Raw genomic sequence first — 19,701 nt, 5'->3', positions numbered from 1 at the left:
GAAAGTGAGAAAAGCTGAGGAAAAGTCCTATACTGTATCTCCCAGTCTGCATGTAAAGTATATTTCAAATGCCAGCATGCCTACAGATCACCTGTGGATCCAGCTAAAATAGATTGTGGGACACAGCTCAGCTCCTAGCAAGCTCCCAAGCCCTTGCTGTTGAGGACTATATCTTGAGTAGCAAGACAGTCAACTGCACTAAATTAGATAAACTCTGCTTAGAATAAATACACAGAAAATAAAAAGAGAGCGTATGGCCAAAAGATATGATAGGATAAATGACATAACACAAGAAAAATACCTAACTTACTTCAGGAAATAAAGATAGGAAGTTAAGAAGGAAGAAAATTAAAGAAGAAGGAAAGAAAGGAGGGAAAGAAAGAACAGAAGAATGTACAGGAAATCACATTTAAAAGACCAATAAAAAGTATGCTTGAGAAGAGAGAGAGAGAGAGAGAGAGAGAGAGAGAGAGAGAGAGAGAGAGAGAGAAAAGACAATCCGAGGAATGGGGGCAGTGGGGAAGACAATTCAAGGGAAAAGCACTCCCTAAGGAGTGTTTCATTAAAGATTAGAAGTAGTTAAGATTCTAATTCTATGTAGTTGAACCTGCCTCGGTTCAAAATCCAGCTCAGTCACTAGTTACTATATGACTTTGGCCAATTACTCAACCTTTCTAGGCTTCCATTTCTTTGCCCAAATAAAGGGGATACAAATAGCAATTTCTCAATTTGGTGTTCTGGGAAGTTAAGAAAGGTTCTTGGAGACATTTAAAACAGGAACTGGAACATTAATTCTATCTGCAACTCCTTTGCTCATAACATTCAATGGTTTCCCGTATCCCTCAGTGAACAAAGCAAAGTCCCTTGAATGGCTTCCAGAACCCTATGTGATCAAGCCCACTGCTATTTCTCCAAACATTCCCCTACTACACTTGTTCTTGCTCACTCACAAATGTCTAAGATATCTAAATTTACAGTCCTAATGTCCTGTCACCAATGGCACTCTGTATCTATGATACCTTAATGTATAGACAACTTAACACATACTATGTGTGTCCTTGTTGATCACCTGTCTCCCTTTCATTAGAATATAAATTCTGTGAGGTTGGGACATTAACTATGTGGGTCCTGCTATACGTCTGGTACCTAAATAGTACCTGGGGCTCAATATATATTTGTTCAATGAATGCATTATGTGCATAAAATCAGCATCAAATTTAAAATAAGATAAACTAAATTTCATGACACACAAACACACATACACATACACATACACATACACACACACCCCTCCCCAACTCCACACACAAAAGCATTCTATCATTTTGATCTAACACACGCCTCTCATCTTACTATTAGGCTGGTGCAAAAGTAGTGGCCAAAACCGTAATTACGTTTTGCACCAACCTAATAGATGTTTTCTATACATTATTTCATTTAATTAAAGCAGCAGTACTGAGAGAGAGTTTTTAGTTCCCATTTTTCAGGTTGTCACTAATTTGTAGAATTGGGCCTGTGTGTTTCCAGCACACTCTGCTCATCATTAGGCCTTGCTTGATAAATGCATTTATCCTTGATCTAAAAATGATGTAACATATCCCTTCTATAAATTTAGTCCAACTCACACAAATATCATCCACTTATCTTAATATGTACCCCTTGCCTAATTGTTGGCATTGTTTGGTCAGCAGAGATCCTAAACTGACATTGTGTCCTCTGGTTATACCTTCACAAATTTACTTTCATTGAAAATACCTGAACAATTGCAAAATTAAAAAAGCACTGGCTTATTTTGCAATTGTTTAGATATTATGTACTTACTTTAAAAAAAAAAAAAAGAACATTGTAAAACAGCAATTAACATTTTCATGTGAAGTATCTAAGAGTAATGGTTTGGTAGAAAGACATTTAACTGTGATCCATTTTTTTTCCAGTTTATTAAAACTCTTGGCGTCCTCACTCTGATTTCATTTTGGCCTTGTTCACTGACATGACAGGTCTAATGATCACGTGTTGGTATTCCAAGAGCCTCCTGTTTAACAGAAGACTGCTGTTTCTCGGGAATACTCCAGTCACCTCCCATCCACTGACCTTTCCCCTCAAAACATTTATCACCAGTGACACTGACTGATGAGCAGCATGATCTGCTGACCTCCAATTTATTAATGTTGATGGTCTTGACACTCTTCCTAGTCTCCCAGGCTCCACACAGCTGCCTAATATCATCAGTGGATCCTTACTTCCCAGAAATATTTTCCATTTCCTCACTCTATGACACGTATTACTTGTTCTCCTATCAAGCATGACCTGTCACTTTTTTTTTTCACTTACTGCTCTTCAAAATCTTCAGACTCCCACTCCACTGACTTTTCTAGGTCATTCGTTTAGTTATGTATTGTTTTTCCCTCTTAAGGGGTCATTTTCTAGAAAAGGGATGCTCTTTTTCGTAGAATATCTCATCAACCAGGTGAGAAATTCTGCATCCATTATGAAGCGAAAATTAACCTAATTGGAGCTTACACGTCTTTCGTTTATGATAACTGTGTTCATGTCTTCATTTAATAATGGCTACTATTATTAATCCCATGTCTCTTTCTTAGAAGATTTAGCAAGTCATGGTGCTAATAAATATATTGTTGTTGTAAACAACAATAACTACCATTTATTGTTTGCTATTTTAAAAAATAGAATGAAGAAAGGAATAAATAATAATATTAATATTTATAATAAAAAGCCTTTCTTGAATACTTACCTCATGTCAGAAACTGTCATTAGTACAGTAAGTTATTATCTTACTTAATCATACCATCAGTATTGTGAGGCAAATGATATTACCACCCTTATTTGGAAAACAAGGAAACAGAGACATAGTGAACCTTTCCACAATCACATGGCTGGTCACTGGCAGAAAAATAATTTAGGTAGGTGATTCAATAACTATTTTGAATTAACTAGCTTCATCTGACAAATCTCCTTCATAAAGAAAAATAGTAATGACAATGATGATGATGATAAAGCAATAACAATAATAAAACTAGTATCTCTTGTGCTAGGCAATGTTCTTTATACTGTACATACACAATCTTGCTTTTTTTAATTCTTAAAAACTTTGGGGTGGTTATTATCATCCCTATTTTATAGATTAGGCGATTGAAAATTAGAGAGGTGAAGTATTTTTCTCAAGACAATTGGAGTAATTCTAGACTGATCCATTTGCCACCCGAATGTTTCCCTTGGTGCCATGTGGGTGTCTAGAACATAAATCTTTTCATTAAGGAAAACCTTTACTAGTAGTTGTAGCCGATGGGCAGTTCTATCAAAGTGGAAATGCAGGTAGAAATACATTTTCCTCATCTTTCCCTTAAATTCATTTTCCTCATCTTCCTCTTAAATAGACTTTAGAGTTTTATTTTCAACCCTTATTTCAGGTTCTCGGGGTACATGTGCAAATGTGTTACAAAGGTATATTGCATGAGGTTAGGAGTACGTTTGAACCCATTACCTAGGATGTGAGACTAGTACTCAATAGGTAATTTTTTTTTTTTACCCCTTCCTTCCCTTTTCCCCACTCTTTTTTCCCCAGTGGCCATTCTTCCCATCTTTATATTCATGAGTATCCACTGTTTAGCTCCCACTTATAAATTAGAACAGGTACTATTTGGTTTTCTGTTTCTGCTTTGGGGTTGCTTTAGGATAATGACCTCCAGCTGCTTCCAAGTTACTGCAAAGGACATGATTTTTTTTTTTTTTATGACTGTGTCATATTTAATGGTATATATGACTACATTTTCTTTATTCAATCCATTCTTCCAAAAAGACACATGGACCTGTAAGTTCATCACAGCAGTATTGACAATAGATTTCCTGATAGCAAGTGGTTTGTGTTATCTGTCAATGCAACCCATATATTTCCTCAATAAATAGCTGTTGAATTAAATGGACCAAAGGAAAGAAAGCTTAGAAGGTGGAGTGCATAGACCAGGTTTTTAGGGACAGATGGTAAACAAGCCAGGACTTTGCGCCCTGTTGTGTTCTGATGCTTTTTTTCATGATCACCCTGTCATGAATTTACAGGTGGGGAATTAAAGAAATGGAAAATATGTTTGTATGGTATTTTTCGATGGTTATTAGAAATCAGAATGTAACCTCTTAATTGGCATTCCAGTTTTTATTCCTTTATTACTAATCTACAATTAGCCATTGAACATGACATTTCTCCCTTATTCATAAAATATTCATCATTTTCATCTCTACTTTGTCTCCTTCAAAATGCTTTCTCCTCGTTAGTCACAATAATGCATTCACTTATTTGCAAAAAAATTGCTGTATTTATGTTAAAGTCTTAGAAAACAGTAAGTCTTAGATGTGTTGCCTAATTTTGAAAGGACACTTTTTCCTTAAATATCTGTCTATTTACAGTGGATGAAATAAATGAGTCTTTCAAGTATTCCAAGAGACTTTTGCTCACTTGTTACCACTTGTGATTATATTGTGAACCAGTCACTCTGATTGCTTTACATTACTCAAGAGAATTAACCATATCTGCAACCATGTTTTCATAGAAGAAAGATGCATAAATAATATGTGTTTCATATCATCTTTATCTACTGTAAAGTGTAAATGCTATGACTGAAATAAATCTTCAAAATAAAACAAAGGGAGTATAAAGAAATAGATGTAGTCATAAAAATATAAATCCATGAATTAGAAGAAATAGCATAATGAATAAATAAAAATTGAGGCTGATGCCTTCAACAAAATTTTTAAAATATTGATACATGCTGCAACATGGATAAAATCTCAAAAACATTAAGCTAAGTAAAAGAGGGCAGTCACAAAGGACCACAACTTGCATGATTCCATTTATAGTAATTTTCCATATCAAAAAGTATGTCAGTAATTGCATGGCACTAGACGTGGGAATAAGGATTGGCTGAAAATGGTATGAGGGGTTTATGAGTACTGGGGTTATGGGAAAGTTCTAAATGGTATGAGGGGTTATGGGTACTGGGCTTATGGGAAAGTTCCAAAACTGGATTTTGGTGAAAATTTAACAACTCAGTAAATATACTAAAAGAAATGCTGAAATATACACTTAAAATGTGAAATTTTCACAATTGTATATTATATCTAAATAAAGTTGTTTTTTAAAAAAGTGTAAAATATGTTAAGAATAGAAATCTTCCAGTATTTAAATGTAATTATATAAAAATATATTTACCAAACCTCATTTTTTCCATGATCACCCTTTCATGAATTTACAGAAGGAAAAATAAGGAAATGAAAAATATGTTTGTATGGTATTTTTCAATGGTTATTATAGATCAGAATGTAAACTCTAAACTGACATTAAAGTTTTTATTTATTAACTATTAATCTGCAATTCATTATTAAACATGACATGTATCCTTTATACCTAAAGGATACATTTTTGCTCAGTTTTCCAGGAAGCATTACTATACTTATTTCTGTTTTTAATATGTAATTGCTTGCCTTGATCTTTTTATTTTACAGTCATTACAATCAATTGCATCATCTAACAGCAATAGTTTTATAAGTCTTGTTAACATTTCACATTTCATTCTTCCTTAAAAATTGCCTGAATAATTAATCCATACATTCGGTTAAACAATCTCATTAATCCATGCTGCACTTACAGCAGCATGGATTCAGCATTTTATTTTCCCAATTATATGTCCATATCTTGATATTCTCTCAGGGACAATTTGACTTCACATGTAGCTTTTACCAGTAGAATGGTATCGATTAACAATTATTCTAAATCACAGAAAGAACGTTTGAATTAAATGTTAGTGTGCCTCTAGAGATAATACAACATAGAACACAAATGTGTCTTCTCTACAGTCATTGGATAGTTATCTGGCACTGTATGTATCAGGTGTCAGGGATGCTATAATGGCTAACATTCTTAGTACTCTATGAGAGTAAGTAGTCCAACTGAGGAGGCAACCATACACACAGGAAAGTATAATACAGGTGAAAATTGGTATGTTTAGGATTCTTGCTGGGAGATTTAGGTGTTGACATCTTAGTCAGGCTTAGCCAAGATATGGGGTCTAGGAGGCCTCTCCTGATAATGTCTTACCTACACTAAGTAGTGAAGAGTGCTTAGGAGTTAGTTAGGGGAGAAGGGGTGGGGACATTAATCCAAGTTAAGAAAAGCTGCATTTCAAGAAACCAGGCAGAATAGGAGCTCGAGGTCAGTAGGTCTGACTGACTGGAACAGAATAGTGAAGAGTTTGTGTTTGGAGATTGCCAAGAAAAGGACACTAATATTCAGTTTCTATTGGGCCATGTCCAGGGACAATAACAGATCATGAAGAGAAAGGTAAAAGATACGTAAGAAAATGACTCATTGGATTAATCTGGATTAATATTTCACCAAATTTGTGAAGCAAAATATTACTCTCACTATAACTTAGTATGTTTTCACAGCTTTTTACATATGAGGATGGTAAAAAAATCACAAGTATCTGGAATGATTTCTCTACTTTTTATTTATACTTAGCATAAGAGGACAAGAAAGTATCTGTCTTAGAACGTAAGAATAGACATATAGTAGAAGTGTTTAAAAATCAACTGATTTAATTACTCAACAAATATTTGAGTTTTCATTATGTGGTAGATACTGGGCTAACATGAATACTCAGTGGTGGACAATGTAGAGTTGTTTCCCATTTTCTTAGAACTCATGGTCTAGTCTTCAGAAAAAAAAAAAAAAAAAGAGCTTAGACAGATAATGTGTGCATCAGACCCCAGCAGGCAATTTCTCCCTAAGGGATGGGAAAGTTTCCTAGCAGGAAAGCAAAATGCTCACGAATTGCAGTGCTCAGCTACTATGCAAGGTAACATGAATGCATGAGGCAATCCGGGTGCCAATATACTTTTACTGCAATAACGATTAATTATCTTGTAGTAATACTGCTGTTTGAAATATCACACATGCCAAATAAAGTCAGATCAAAGCATGATCATTACTTGAAAAATAAATCCACTCGTATAATGGAGGATTATGAGGGAGACCTTTGAGAGACTATCACAGAGGCTCCATGACCCCGGATCATTGAGATTACTGAACAGAAGTATATAGAGGCCTCAAAACTCACAATGATAGTAAATAATTACCACATTAATCAAAGGAAAAAAAGTGGAGTAGAGGAAATATGTTTATATTATTTATCAGCTTAAAAAGGCAACTGAGAAAACAATTAGATAAAAATAACCATCTATCCTGGATAATTATGAATACAAGTACAAAACAGACAAACAAAACACTTTATACATTAAGAGGTTCAAAACAAAATAGCATTTATAATAGCAAGTGGAGAGACAGGCATGATGGCTCATGACTATAATTCTAGCACTTTGGGAGGCCACGGCAGGTGATCCCTTGAGGTCGGGAGTTCGAGACCAGCCTGGCCAACATGGTCAAACCCCGTCTCTACTAAAAATATAAAAATTAGCCAGGAGTTGTGGTGGGTGCCTGTAAACCCAGCTACTCAGGAGGCTGAAGCAGGAGAATCACTTGAACTTGGGAGGTAGAGGTTGCAGTGACCTGAGATCACGCCACTGCACTCCAGCCTGGGCAACAGAGCAAAATTCCATCTCAAAAATAAAATAATAATAATAATGATAATAAGTGGAGAAAATCTAATAGTAAAAACAGTGACCTGGTTAGACCAGCATGGCAGATACTATGGGATATTACACCACAGTTGAAACACTCCTGCTCCAATTGCCTTTATCATAGCTGGGATGTTAGCAAAGTTTCTGTAGGAGCCTAATCCTCTTAAGTTCTACCAGCTTTCTTCTCCTGCTTCCTTCTCCTGAGACTGCTGGATTTTACTTGTTTAGTTGTCTTCATAATGTCAGTAGCATTTGCCCTGCACTTCTTTCTCAGTTTGAATACTGCATGTGCCGTGTGTCCTTATCTAAATTCCTGTTACATAAATATGTTAAATTCCTATTTATTAGTGATTAATAATGACTTATCTGTCCAGAGAGAATTACATCCTAAAGTGTATTACAGTCTTATCCTTAACACAGGAGTACTTTAGGCAGCGGGGAGTAAAAGGAGGGAGACTTCTGGAGGTTGGCTCTACTTATGAAACCTGTAATGACCATAGCATACAAGTGGTTTTGCACAAAACTGTCCACACACCCCTCCCTTTCTGATCATCTTTATGTCTTTATATAGTAGATGAAAGAAGTAAGGCTCAGAGGTTTAGTGAAGCTGAGTGACTGACTTTGGCAGTCTGCTTTCAGTTAATGTTTCTCTGCCCTACTGCGTGAGGCCTTCCTATTATTTTGAAAGCATTTCTGATTCCACCTTACTCTTCATATATGGTTCTCAGTGTTGCTGACACCAATCTGTTCACTGTCATTCAGATTTTCTCTCTTGTTCTGCTGCTTTGACTGCCAGGGACAAGGTCTATCTCCAGACAATTCCAGTTCTAACATTCTAGGTCTGAAGTCAAATGTCTCATATTTACATGTGTTACCGATAGAAAGAAATATTCAAAAGGAAATATGAATCATTCTCTAAGTGGAAAATCATGCAGTTTATATATTGCTTGGGGTTAGTCTAATTTAATTCAAGTCTGAGTCAATAACTTGTATTTTCCAGAAAATGACAAACAGCGCAATAAAATCACGTTCATGAATTCTACCAACATTTTAAATAATTTTAATGTCAAATTATGGTTCACTGATTCTCTAACATCCATTTCATGTATAAACTGCTGCACTTAAAATTACTATGATTTCTAAATGAGAATTGTATCAACATTTTGATAAAGTAAAAGACATAAAATACTGTCTCAAAGTCTAACCACTGATACCAGTAAAGACAGAGATTAGCTTTTAAACAAAGTAAGTCCTTGTGGTGTGGCTGAGATTGTTTTTCTTGGGGAAAAGAAAGAGGAGGAGGAGAAAGAGAAGAGGAAGGAGAAGGAAGAGGAGTAGAAGGAGAAAAGGAAGAAGAAAGAGAAGAAGGAGAAGAAGGAAGAGGAGAACTGTGTGTGTGTGTGTGTATGTGCGTGTATAGAGAGAGACAACAATAAGATCATGAAAGTTTAAGTAATCACTGATTTTATTTGGAATACCTGTGTTTACCTAAGTCCTACTTTGTCTTTTGCAGTAAGATTATTAATTTTTTTAAGGTTTAAGGTTAAAATCAACTGTCTCCTTGTACTTTTCACTACCATTGTGAAGTGTACCCTCATATAAATGATTTAGTGATTGCTTTCATGTCCATGTCTGCCTGTATTGATTAACCTTCAAGATGGAGGCTATTGTGTGTATGGCAGGCATTACCAGTGGTCACTGGAGATTTTTCTCCTTCTGGGTTCATAAGAGGATTATACATCCTTAGTCCTGTTAAGTTAGGACCAGTTATGGGATTATTTTAGCTAGTAAGTTGAATGTGGAGATGGCATATGCTATTTCTGGGCCAGAGTATTTAATGTCAAGTGTGAGCTTTGTCTTCCGCTGCTGTGGATGTCATGGATAGTAATGTAGGGATGGAATAGATATCTGGATGTCCCTAACTGAGTATGACATGCAGATTCCCTACATTTAAAAAGAGCAATCTACATTTAAAAAGAGCAAGAGCAAGACAAAAGTTTTTATTTTATTATTTTGTGTTTTGTTTTTTTTTTTTTTTTGCTTTGTATATTTAAATAATTTTTTATTGTTTAGGTTGTTCTAACCGATAATGGATCATATTTATTTTTGATTCCATCATAATACAATACTTACCTCAATGCTTATATATGTTCAACATTCAAGATATATTTGGAATGAAGGATTATTTCTCACATTTTGTCATTGCTTGTTTATTAATTGGTTATATGACATACTAAATCCCAGGGAAGTTGTTTCTTGAATTTTAAGAAGATTATCAACATTCAAAGGATAAGGATTTCTTTAGAATGTCATAAAGTATGTGTTCATTTCTTTTGATGTAGGCACGTGGAATTCTTAGACTGGGTAAGAATGTTACCTACGCATTTATTAATATATTTTTCATGTCACCTTATCTCAAAGTGCACCCAATGCTTCAGTTTTGTAGTAGAATCCAGAATTGTGACATTCTTTTCAGAAACTGAAAATGAAAAATGAGCTTTATTTCCAATCAAAATACTCTTAAATGTTCATAGCATTTATTAGATGTTAAAATATTCCACAGTAAAATTCAACCTAATTTAACAAAACACAGCAAAGGCTTTACTCCAATTTTTTAAAGTTATGATTTGCTTTAAGGGGTAATTATATTGAGGCTAAGAAAAACTCCATTCATGTGCATAAAAGTGCAGGATGTATATGTGTACTTAAAAATAATCTTGATGAATTCTGGTAATCAAATACTCAAATGAGACCTCCACATGTTACATGTGGGAGGTAAGATCTCTCTCACTGCAACATTGTGTATGATCACCAAATTCACAATCCCATAGGGATAATATTTATTATCATAAAATGTACTATAGCATTTGAAATCTGAGGTTAAACATTTTACTGCAAGGTTTATGAGGAGACCCTGAATCTCAAGTGAATTCATTGCATGAGAAGTGAATTTATTATCAAGGGCATGAAAAGAATCAGTCTTCTGAATGCTTAATACACTCTGTTAAAACATGTTATTCCAAAATCCACAATGCAAGATGTGTCTAGTCTCTAAATTACAGTCCTTTTAAGGTCTTGACAAAAAGGTAAATAATTCACATGCATTTATCATTAAAAAATATCCAAGAATAGCCAATGTTACAATACTGATTTTTCTAAGCTATTTGGTAAGAATGGAATTCAATGCAGTCTAATGTAAAAGGGCTTGCTTTTCAATGTGCATCACATACAAAGTGGTCAAAAATCTTAAAATATCACAATAAATGCTGGGTGTGGTGGCTCACACCTGTAATCCCAGCACTTTGGGAGGCCAAGACAGGCAGATCACGAGGTCAAGAGATCGAGACCATCCTGGCCAACATGGTGAAACCCCGTCTCTACTAAAAATAGAAAAAGTAGGCGGGTGTGATGGCATGCACCTGTAGTCCCAGCTACTTGGGAGGCTGAGGCAGAAGAATCACTTGAACCCGAAAGGCAGAGGTTGCAGCCAAGATCATGCCGCTGCACTCCATCTCAAAAAAAAATCACAATAAAGTGATGGGTGGAGTTGACAAGTTGTTAAAACATCTTGGAGTAAAAAACATACATTCTTGATGGTTAGCAAATATTGATTGAGTTACTACGTGATGTGCTAGATTTTTAAAAATATAACTGTCTTGAAACCTCACTACAGAAAAGGTCAGTGAATTGGTAATATCATGAGATCTTTGATGGAATCTAATTAGCACCAAGTTCAGATTCTGAAAACATTTTGTTAGACTGACAAGAGATTAGAAAGGAAACAGATGATACTTGAGAAAGGTCCTTTCCCCCCCTATTATATATGTATAATTTCCATTATGGATAATTAGAACTTCATACATGGAACAGTGAAAAAAATAGACCAGAACATATTTTCTTTCTTGAAAAGCACTATTTCAGCAGCAATGGAACAGACTGCTGAGGTCAGGAGGGTCCCGGAGCTAGACGGTGTTTGCGAAGCCAGGGGACAGGTTTTAGTGTGAAAGAAATTCCCCATGGCCAAATGATGGAAACATAAGGAAATTATTCTGATGAATATGAAACATGTTAAGCATTATTTACTCTCATCATAAAATAGTATATCCAGCTTTTGTTTTGCCACATGTAGCTTTTGGGGTCTACTATTTTTTTTCTTTTCTTTTTTTCTTTTTTTTTTGGACAAATAACAAATGGGAAAACAAGTTGGAGTTAGGCAAGCCCTGGGGATGGCATAAGGTGAAATGGCCACCCAAGCTGTGAGCTTGCCATTGAATTAATGCTGCTACTGAGTAAATGAAAATCCGAAGATGACAGGAACACCCACTCTCCCCCCATAAAAACAGAATATGGAAATTTGCAAACAGATTTTAAGGCAATTCTATTTTGGCCCCTGAGCTAGAACCAAGCATACCTTTTTTCCTTCAGAAACTCTGTTATCTGTCAACAAAGAGGTTGCATGAAATGAAAGCAGGTGGCAACACATTTAGAAAGAGATAGGACGGTGCCCATCCTTTTCTGATTTATGTGACCCACCCATACAGGACTAGCTTACAAACTGCTCTTATCTCTGTACGAGGAGTCATGATAGTCAGTTGTAGTAATCATTTCACATGGCTTCCTCCCACTTTATACGGTGATCTTCCTTCCAGGAAGAAGCTATATGTTCTCTTTGAATCCCCGGAACCTGATTCAATAATGAATGTATCATACATTATCAACTTGTGCTTATTCATCAAAATGGATTAAAATATATTTAATCAGTTGATTGCAGGATTTTGACAATAATCCAAATACAGGGAATGTTACAGTGTCATGTATCCTAAGTGCTTTTACACTTTCCACCATTTTGGTCCAAAGAAGGGGAAAGATTTACTAAATGAGAAATGAGTATAAACAAAGAAGACTTAAAGAAAAGAAGCAAACAAATTATCATAAACAAAGGATGATATATTTTTACTAGGGCCATTTTTCTACTAAAATTCTGCTCAAAGCCATGATATACCAACAAAAAACGTGTAGACAAGAAACAAAACCTTTTCCAAAATCCTGGGAGCAAACGCCAGATGGTGACTGTGAAATTAGTGGGAAAAACACACACACAATACACACACACACACACACACACACACACACACACACACACACACACAGAAAAGCATAATGGCCAGAATGAAGTTCGTACTGGAAGTTCTGCAAGGGCAATCAGCATGGCACCTATCTAATGTGGTCAAGATGGTCAAAAAGAAATAAAAGATAACCAGGTAACTAAAATTGGGAGTGTTCTGAAGAACAGAAGACTTCAGACTTTTCTGGTAGGGTATGTAATAGAAGGAAAAAATCAAAACCCAAATCAGAGTATACCATAGCCTATTTTACATACTAATTTCAGAGCAACAAATTTTACACAATGTGAAAGTCCACAAACAGGACTTCTGTAAAGAATACATATACATTTAGGTCCATAGTTAGAAATGGGTATAAAAAGATTTGAGAAATAAGAATAGAAGGTCCCCACATTAAAAAGTACAGAGACAGAAAGGTCTAGAAGCTAAAAACTAAGAATAGATAATGTAATGCCAGGGTTAAGCAGAAACTCTACATCTGAAAACAAAGGGTGACCACGAGGCAAAGTATATCAAATAACACACATAGGAGAGGCAGATGAATGAATGTATGTGGGCCACCCTGACATCCAGATGCATTATTCTGGAGAGATATTATGTTTGCCTAAGTAAGTGTTTTTGTCATTTTGTTTTGTTCTGCTGCTTTTTCTTCTAATTCCACGGTGCTAGAGAGTACTCCATAGAGACAAAAGAATGACAAAAGCTGCTACCAGAACACACCGATTCCAGAAGTAATAAAGCCTAACAAGTAAAAACGAGTGTTGTGAGGGAGAACATCAAACTATTGAGGATAGAACATCTAATTTTGCTTTTCTGCAATCCCAGCTATCTTCAGGAAAGGAATTTCTTTTTTTATAACTCATACAATCAAGAAGATGGGAAGATGGGAGAGTAGACACAATAACAATAGCTTAGAAGCTGGAAAACAGGTGGATGCATGGTAAATGACTTATGAATGAGTACTAACTGGCAGTACCACATTCCTTTGACTATGGGAGTGGGGGGTAAGGAAGGAAGCATCTAAAAGGGGAACATCACACACTGGGGTCTATCATGGGGAGGGGGGAGGGGGGAGGAGGGAGGGATTGCATTGGGGAGTTATACATGATATAAATGATGAATTGATGGGTGCTGACGAGTTGATGGGTGCAGCACACCAACATGGCATAAGTATACATATGTAACAAACCTGCACGTTATGCACATGTACCCTAGAACTTAAAGTATAATAAAAAAAAAAAAAAAAAAAAAAAAAAATAAATAAATAAAATAAAATAAAATAAAGAGAGAGGGTCAAAGAGATAGTTGAAGGTGTTGGAGAAGTAGTTAAAGTTATTACATATCAATTATAGAGCTGGCCATAAATCTGAGATACTATAATCAAAGAAAAGCAAAGACACTAGGCTAAAACATTAATTACATATCTCGCAAATTTTTATTTATCAGAAAGGCCTAAAGGACTTTATCCACTGTAAGCACACATTTTGCACATTACTTTCCCTGGTTTAGTGATCTGTTTTACTAACACTAAAAATTAAAACTCAATTTAGATTTCATCAGGAAATAGAGCTACTGTAGTCTGCAGCCAGATAAAATAAGAGCATTCAGAAAGAGGACCAAGTGTCTGACTTGTGAAGGAAGTGCCCTTGGATGGTTTATGTTGGACAAACACATAGCCATATCCTTAGTGGCATTAATCTCCCAAATATTGCATCAACATCAAACCATGAGCAATCAGTTGCATTTGAGAGAAAAGATGTCTATTATGTGTTTTAGAACCTTTTTCATCTAAGACAGAATTATAAAGTTCTAACACTTGAAAATGTACCTTTGGCAACTTGGATTCATTATGTACAAATCTTCGTTCCCTGGCAGTATTTTATACATGAAGTGTCACCACTTTCACAGTCCCTCCTAGTTAGAACATCTCCTCCTCACTGCATTACCCAAACATTGGGGAATTTACATGCAGAGAAAGCAGAAATCAGCCGAAGGTCCTGGCACTTATAAAATGCAAATGAAAGGGAATCATAAAATATACCCATATTTCTCCAGGGAGCTATGCTTTGGCTAGAAAGGGGAAATGTCATGGTTGTTGAGATTTTGCTCCACTGTAAATGTTAAATTATTAACACATGATTAGGGAAATTTTTAAGTGAATGTATTAAAACTTATTTTAGATACAGATTTCAGTTTGGTAAGGCTATGAAAAACAAGGGTGTATCCATTTATATTTTGTGATTTTTAACTCTCATTTTCTCCTGAAAGTCACTAATTACACAGACGTTTCATAAAGAAAAGTCAGATTTCTGACCTCAATTTTCCTGGGGTTAATGTAGCCAAGTAAAGAAGTAAAGCAGGGTAATGCTTTGAAATGTCATCCAAAGTATTTTCTTTTTTCTGTTTTTAATGTTCTGTTTCCTCCATGGAATTATCTTGCAATTAAGACTAGGCCAAGGGGATTAGGTTTACTGCTACAGATAAGAGGCAGGAAGACACTGCCTAGGATAAAAAACAACAAAAAAAAGAAACGGGATAGGAAAAGTCAGTGCTCAGCTTTGAACTTCAAACTACATGCCCCAAGTTTAGTTCTCTGGAAGCAGATGTTGAGGCAGAGTTTAGCATGTGAGATATGTATTAGAGATTCACACCTGTAGAGAAAAGTGAGAGGAAGCAGGGTCAGGCAAAGGGAAAAGTGGAATTGCCATGAAGCCAGTGGGCCTACCGTTCAGAGGAACGTTCAGAGGAACGTCTACGTTCAGAGGAACGTTCAGAGGAACGTCTACTTAGGTCTATTTATTTTTATTTTTATTTTATTTTTGAGACAGAGTCTTGCTCCGTCTCCCAGGCTGCAGTGCAATGGCTCAATCTCCGCTCACTGCAAGCTCCGCCTCCCGGGTTCACGCCATTCTCCTGACTCAGCCTCCCGAGTAGATGGGACCACAGGTGCTGGTCACCACGCCCGGCTAATGTTTTGTATTTTTAGTAGAGACGGGGTTTCACCGTGTTAGTCAGAATGGTCTCAATCTCCTGACCTTGTGATCCGCCAGCCTCAGCCTCCCAAAGTGCTGGGATTACAGGCGTGAGCCACCACGCCCGGCATGTCTACTTAGGTCTAAAGGATGTACTTAACATGTGGGAAAATAGGCACTTAATAACTTTTAAAAATGCCTATGGTTATATACCAATAGATATCATTATCAAATATTAATCCTTATCACCAACAAGGCACATATATCAAGATTTGCAATTATTATTTTATTCTGTTTTAAGAATAACAATCAAAATGTTGTTATATCTGTTGATATGGTCTGAATATTTTTGTCCCCCTAAAATTTTTATGTTGAAATCCTAATCCCCACGCTGTTGGATTAGTGCCCTCATGGGATTAGTGCCCTTTTAAAAGAAGCCTGAGTGAGATTCCACAGCAAAAAGTCCCCTACTATAATTAGGATCTGCTCCAGATAGGACATATACAAACAAATTGATCTTGGACTTCCCAGTCTTTCCAAATTTTCCATTATCTTTGTCTCAATATTCTTTCCATAGATATTGGCTCTTTGGCATCACTTTTTAAGGTTGTGCTTCAAGAAAGTGTTGTGATGACAGAGCAGACAATATAAATGGACTTTCACTGTCCAATTCTAGAGAAATCTGAATGAAAATGAAAAAAATAATGGAAATAATGGATTATAAAGTATATGTGTGTAGAGAGAAAAGAAGAAGGACGGAGTACGGCAGGAAGGAAGGAAGGAAGGAAGGAGAAAGAAAGAGAGCCTACAAGAAGGAAGAAAAAGAAAGGAGGGACAAGAAAGAAAGAAGACGAAAGCAGAGAAGACGGACGTCAAAGGCCAGTCCTCATTCCGCCCGCTCATACACGCCCTCCCCCCGCTCCCCACCCCTCAGCCCGCACGCCCGCCCTGCCCTGCCCTCCCCGCAGCTCAGCATCCCTCCCGCCATCCCGACCCGCCCGCCCGACAGCCCCGCCCTCCCGGCCCGCGACCCCAAGGTGTCAGCGTCTTCGGCAGGCTTTTGCGGCTGCTTCCCGCCGGGGCGCCCGTGCGGCCGGAAGGAAGGTTAGTTTTCTTTATAGTGATATGTCAACCAATAAATGCAGAAGTAATGGTGGTATTAGAACAGTAATAACAGAGATGGATACTTAAACTAGTGGTAGAAGTTTGATCAAGATTAGGATACTTACATCATTTCAATGTACTTTTCCACAAATCCCTTTTCCCTCACACATGGCAATAATAGCAATTTAAAATGAAAAAACCTGACAAACATTACTTTATTAAAGACATCAAAGTTAACATCAGAAATGGGCCAAGCCTATACCATGTGCCTTTTTATATGTTGCACTAAGAAGGACACAGTACAAGCATCTGATAGTTATAATTCATCAATATGCATAATCTGAATCTCATCATTAGGAAATAACAAACTCAAACTAAGGAACATTCTACAGAAAAACTGGTTTGTACCCTTCAAAATTGTTACTTTCATATAAGACAAGAAAGTCAAAAGACTATTCTAAAGAAAGTGATCAAACAGACATGAAAAACCTGAAATACATCATTCTAGATTGGTTCCTTGGCTGTGAAAAAACATGTCTATAAAGGATATTATTAGGATAATTAGTAAAATTTTACTATCAAGTATGGATTAAAAATGTGCTATATCAAAATTAAATGTCTTGATTTTGATATTTGTTTCATAGTTATATGAGTATGGCCTTATTCTAAGAAAAAGCACACTTTACTATTTTGGGGGCAAAATGGCAATCATGTATACAGTTCATTCTGAAGTGGTTCCATTCTATGTACATTGGGTTAATTGTGAATTTTAAAAGTTTACTTTGGACTCAACTCCACAAATGTTGCCTTCATTCATGTGAATCACATTACCCACCTTCACACTATATCTTAACCTCTTTGTGGACAATTCTCTCAATGCCCCTAGTACATATTCTAAGAAAAATTTTTTCATTATAAAGTGATTGATGTGCCACAGAGGTAAATCAAAAACTGTATGTATTGAAGCCAAACATATGGCCACCACCTGAAAACTTGGTCAAGAAAATAATCACTAGTTTGACTACTGCTATAATAACTTTAAATCTATTAGTATTACCTTCTGGCCTTTAAAAATAACGAAGGTTGGAGAAACTCTACAGTAAATATTTTGATGGTTTCTCACACAACTTTATAACCCTCTTCTGTTTATAACTTCAAAGAAACTGTTTTTGGACTTTGTGATGTTTTCAATATTTTATCAGTTGTAAATGAAATTCAGCTTTTCTATTGAAATTACTAAGAAGCTAGACTACAGATCTTTCAAAGTGGTATTTATTAAGTTCTTTAAGTATTACGCATTACTAAAGGTTTGATTTAAAAGTATAATATAAAAAGTGAGAGTTAAATGATAGACTCATTGGGGATCAGAATTTTTGTTGTTACATTGTTGTGGAAAATGCATAATAAGGTAAAAAAAATGTCTACTCAATATAATGTTGATTTGCTTATTAAGACATATGCTATAAGACATGGTATAATACTTAACAAATATGTTAATTAATCACCACCTATATAATAAGCAAAGAGTTACAATGCTGATACTCTTGGATAATAATAATTCCATATTCAAACAGCTTATAAAAAACACACAGTTAAATAGGGAAGAAAAGAGTATGCTGAGCAGAGGGTTCAGTGAGAGCACACTACTACGCCGGGCACGGTGGCTCATGTCTGTAATCCCAGCACTTTGGGAGGCCGAGGCGGGCAGATCACGAGGTCAGGAGTTCAAGGCCAGCCTAGCCAATATGGTGAAACCCCGTCTCTACCAAAATTACAAAAATTGGCCGGGCGTAGTGCTGCACACCTGTATTCTCAGCCACTCGTGAAGCTGAGGCAGAAGAATCGCTTGAACCTCGGAGGCAGAGATTGCAGTGAGTCAAGATGCGTCACTGCACTCTAGCCTGGGCGACAGAGCAAGACTGCATCTCAAAAAAAAAAAAAAAAAAGAAAAAGAAAAAAAGAAAGAAAGAAAGCCCCAAGTATGGCAGGTGAGAGAAATGGAACTAATGGAACTAACTGACCTGTTATACACTGGGGCTTTCTAAGTAGTTGAGCCTGGCCAAACACAAGATTGTACTGCGGGCCCTGAAGGAAGATGAACTGCATTATCCTGTCCTTAAAGTTAGCCCCATTATCTATCATAAAATTTCAAATTTTAAGAAAATTAGGCAAATTGGAAAATATGTACAGAGCACCGTTCCTTTATTTTCATAAAAGTGTTACTACATTAGGAGAAAGAAAATAAACCACATTTCTGTTCATCACATAAATCATGCAATTTTTCATAACTTTCAAGTTTGGGAAAATATAACATGTGGTTCTCTAAGTACTTTTCTTTCTTAATTTTTAAACTCTGACATTTTATCACAGAAATTAAATCCTTATGCTCCTCATTCTTTTCCACTTAACACATCAAAAAGTGGCTCTACATAAGATATTTGACATTCAGCATACATTTTATTCTTTATTCTTCTTAAACACAGAAAGTTATATTTTGCCAATGGTAAACAACTCAAAATATTCAACTTCAGGTTGAATTGATAAAGTAGTATATGCTTGTGTGCCTGCATGCGGATGCTACTTGTGGGAAAACAGATGTCTACTCTGTTCTAAAAGCTATATTAACATGATAACAAGTGAATTGAAGAGGAGAAAAAAGAAATAATATACATACATTCTGCAGAAACAAAAATAGCCATCCTTGTAAAGAAGTCAAGACAATAATGAGTTCACAGGACACATAAATAATAGATTGATTCTATAATTCTATTATCTCCGGTATTTCAGTTGCATTCATTGGTATTAAATATTTTATAAATTAAGCTTTCAGGAAAAATAACACCTAATATTATGAA

This window comes from Rhinopithecus roxellana, chromosome 2, assembly GCF_007565055.1.
Source record: "Rhinopithecus roxellana isolate Shanxi Qingling chromosome 2, ASM756505v1, whole genome shotgun sequence".
Taxonomy (NCBI): domain Eukaryota; kingdom Metazoa; phylum Chordata; class Mammalia; order Primates; family Cercopithecidae; genus Rhinopithecus; species Rhinopithecus roxellana.
Note: the sequence above shows the minus strand (reverse complement) of the source record.